This window comes from Herpailurus yagouaroundi, unplaced genomic scaffold (assembly GCF_014898765.1).
Source record: "Herpailurus yagouaroundi ecotype Mexico unplaced genomic scaffold, PumYag 219, whole genome shotgun sequence".
NCBI lineage: Eukaryota > Metazoa > Chordata > Mammalia > Carnivora > Felidae > Herpailurus > Herpailurus yagouaroundi.
In genome coordinates, this window is record NW_024412450.1 from 2,257,985 (window position 1) to 2,262,106 (window position 4,122).

Sequence of the window (4,122 nt, forward strand, 5' to 3'; positions counted from 1 at the left end):
CAAACAAGAATGCCTCCCTATTTGTCTAGCTTACTCTTTAAAAAATTTTTTCAATGTTTATTTTTGAGACAGAGCATGAGCAGGGGAGGGGCAGGGAGAGAGGGAGACACAGAATCCAAAGCAGGCTCCAAGCTCTGAGCTGTCAGCACAGAGCCTGATGCGGGGCTCAAACTCATAAACCGTGAGATCATGACTTGCGCCAAAGTTGGACGTGTAACTGCCCGAGCCACCCAGGCGCCCCTGTCTGGCTTACTCTTGGCTTCACAGTGTCCTGGTACCCATTAGCTCCCTAGGGACCTGATTGCCCCTTGCTGCCGGTCCCAGGTCAGTTTCATGGTCCAGTTTATGAAATCAACTTAAGACTTTCTGCTGAGTCTGCAGGGGCAGGTTGACCCTCCCCCTCGCCGGTCTCCAGCGATATCTCTGGCCAAGGTAGCACAGGACAGCTGCTGGCCCTGGCTGCCCAGACACTCCCAACTTAACATCCTGCATCACAACAAAACGTGGGAAAGGCGGCCCGGCAGCTGTCACAGGTGGGGAGGCAGCCACACACCACACACAGGGTGGCAGTGTAACCCTGCCCAGAGCCCAGTCCTGGGAAAGTTCTCCTAATAACACTGAGCATAAAGGTTCTCACACGACCTTGTTTCCCCATCTGGCCATTGTCAGCACCCAAGCTGGTGCAAAATCGCTAATTTTTGTTGCTATATTAAACTGAGACATTTTATAGAGGGTTAGACAAAAATCTTCAGGCTATATTCTTAAGTAAAAATACAACAGTGTTTACTGTGCAAATTTTCCTTAATAAAAGGGAGAAATACAAATATATACTTGATTCACTCCTTTTATAAAGACACAATGAGAGGACACACAGGAAACTAATAAACGTGTTTTCCTGTGGGGCAGGGAGAGGGTCATGGCAGAGGTGTGAACAGAGGCGGGGTGGTTGTAAATTTTTTGATGTACATCTTTTCATGTACTAATTTTTTAAAATATTTAAAAAGTATTTATTTTGAGAGAGAGAGAGAGAGGGAGAGAGGAGGGAGGCACAGAGAGAGAGAAAGAATCCCAAGCAGCCTCTGTGCTGTCAGTGCAGAGCCCAATGTGGGGCTTGAACCCATGAACTGTGATATCATGACCTGAGCCAAAATCAAGAGTTGGTCACTTAACTGACTCAGCCACCCAGGCGCCCCTTGTGTATTAATGTTTGAATCAAGTGAATGTATATAACCTTTTAAAAATTAAATTACATCGTAAAAATTACATCGTATGTTTCATTTTTTTGGTTATATCATTTTGTCGTGAGAGAAGCTGAACTGGAAATAGTCAGCGACTCTCTCCACGTGGCTGTGATCCTTCCAATTCCTGGTCACAGATGCACTAGCAAGGCCACCACACCCCGTTCCCATGACTGTATGACTGTCGTGCCCAGCACGGCCTCAGTCTTGCTCCCCTCGCTAAATCTGCTGTGCATCTTGTAATTCCTAGTTCTCTGCTGGATCTTTCCAGCTTGGCCTTTATTTCCTCCAATATAGCACTGTCCGTGTCCCGTGACCCCAATGTCTGAAGTCCTCTGTGGGTCTCCTTCTCTTCTCTCATTTCTGCTTCCCGTCCTGCTGGTCTCTTCCCCTCTGGGGCCCGGTGATTTCCACCTGTGAGCTAGATATGTGAAAACGTATCTGTAGAAATACTAGGCCTACCACAGCCAGAAAGATGTTCGTTTTTGACACTGGCAGTCTAGAGTCGCCTTAAACAAGTTCAACACGACATTTTGGGGCCTGGGACTTCACTTCTAGCTCCTTCAAAGGCTGCCGAAAATACAGCCCGGGAAGTCCACAACCTGCAGAACCAGCAAATGTCCCAGAAGCAGCCCCAAGCGCCCGGGTCACCTCTACAGTGCCCTTTCCTTCCCCAAACTTTCCATTTTGGGAGTACTCTGAAAATATTTTATCCAGATTCTTTAGTTGTCTGCACTTACAGGAAGCGGGAGGTGCTCAGTGCACCCCTGGCGGCCGGCGGAAACGGAAACGCTTCTGATCCAGGCCTCGGGGTTTCTGGCACTTTGTCCTCCTGTGGAGCTTCCTTTGGAAAACCTGTTTTCTTCAGTAGTCAAGTCCGCAGGGACTTTCCTTGTGCACGCTTATAGCCCCACCCCCACCCCGCACCCCCACCCCGTCGGGGCTGGGACTCATTTCTCGCTTCCAGAAGAGCTGGGCTCGGAGATGTCCTCCTTCCCAGGCTCAGTGCATAGGCTGGAACCCAAAAATTCTAGCTTCAGTGCAACACCAGCATAAGGGGATGCCCTGTGGCACCAGGGCCCCTGATAGGTCTCAGTTTGCAGACCAGGACGCGACACGGAGACGGGAGCTGAGCCAGCTCTAGAGGCAGAAAGAGGAGCCAAGCAGGACACACGCAGTGGTGCTAATGATGCATTAAAAACCTGTAAGTGAACAAAGATTTCCGCGGGCTCCGCGTCTGAGCAAAGCTTTTCCATTCCATCGGTTTGGGCCCCACGGTTCCTAGGGCTCTTGATAAATGGGCCGGAACCGGGGTGAGTTGAAAGGCTGAGGTCCTGCAGGGCAAAGTTCAGAGGCCGGTTTCTGAGGCTGCCTCTCTTGTGGGAAATCAAGTGTTAATCTTTTCCAGAGCCACTTACGGAACTTGCTTGGTGACCACCCTCAGGGCGCTGGGGGGCGAGTCTCTCCGTCTGGAGGGTCGAGACCCAGGTTCACAGGCCTGCGGCGTCGGGCGGGCCAGGGGCTGCTGGCCCGTCCGGTGAGCGGCCGAGTGTAGGGTGGCCGGGTGGCCGTGGTCGGGTGACCGTCTGTCGTTGGGGGGGTGGCAGTTGGGAACGTTGGGGTTGTTGGGGCACGGACCGCGCCGTTGGGCGCGCGCGCGAATGAGCCAGGAGCGCGCCCTCCGCGCGTAGGGGACTGAGTGCGTTTAAAAAAGCACGACGGATTTGGGGGCAATCCTGATTATATTGCCCCACTTTCAGTGGAGGTAGAGCGTTGCCTGGAACTTGGCAGGTGCGCGGGTAGGACGGAAAACTGCGGGGAGCGCGGGCCGGATCGTGGTGCTGGGGGCGCGCCTGCCTCTGCGGACCCGCCACCTGCCGCCGCACCTGCTGCAGCACCTGCCTCTGCGCGCCCCCACTGCACCTACCCGGCCGCGCGGCCCCCGCCCCCAGTTCTGCGTTAGGGCCTCGAGTCCGCGGTGCTGGCTGCGTGACACTCACCATCTCCCGACCTTCGTTGGGGCGGGGGGGGGGGGTGGCGCTCCAGGTTTGTGGGCTGGAGCTGACACATCGTTGGGCCTTTTCCAGAAAAAGGATCCAAAAATGAGAATATGTAAAATTAGGAGCTAAAGAACATATTTACTTGCAATGACGACAAATTACAAATATTAAAAAGCTGACCACAAACATCAAAGCATCCACAAAAACGCTTCTAACTGCCGACCATGCCTATATTTTCTGTATCTTGTTAACTCCATGCCTTTCAATTCCATCTTTATTTAACAACAGTTTTGTAATACATTTTCCCTGACGATTTCATATAGAAATATCTGAAATGTAATTTCATTTGATGCTCGTCTGTAGGCTGGACGTGGGCCTGACAGCCCCCAGGACTGAGACTATATGGTTCCCCTGGTTGAACTAGACATTTGGTGAGAAACGTCATCAGGCTTTGCATCCCTGATAATTATCCTGCAAATATATGTATATTTTATGAGACTTTTGTAATCATGGTTTTTAAAATTTAAATTCCAGTATAGTCAACAGTGTAGTATCAGTGTCACGTGTACAATGTAGTGTGATTCCACACGTCCACCCGTCACCCAGTGCTCCTCACAGCAGGTGCACCCTTCTTCCTCATCACCCACCTCCTCTCTGGGAACCACCAGTCTGTTCTCTGCAGTTAAGGGTCCGTTTCTTCGCTTGTCCTCTCTCTCTTTTTCCTTTGCTCATTTGTTTTGTTTCTTAAATACTGTACATGAGTGAAATAATATAGTATTTGTCTATCCTGCAAATATATCAAAGCCTGGAAATTAGTACATGATTCTGTCTTTCTCTTCCTCCCTCCCTTCCTCCCCCTTCCCTCCCTCCCTTCCTCCCTCCCT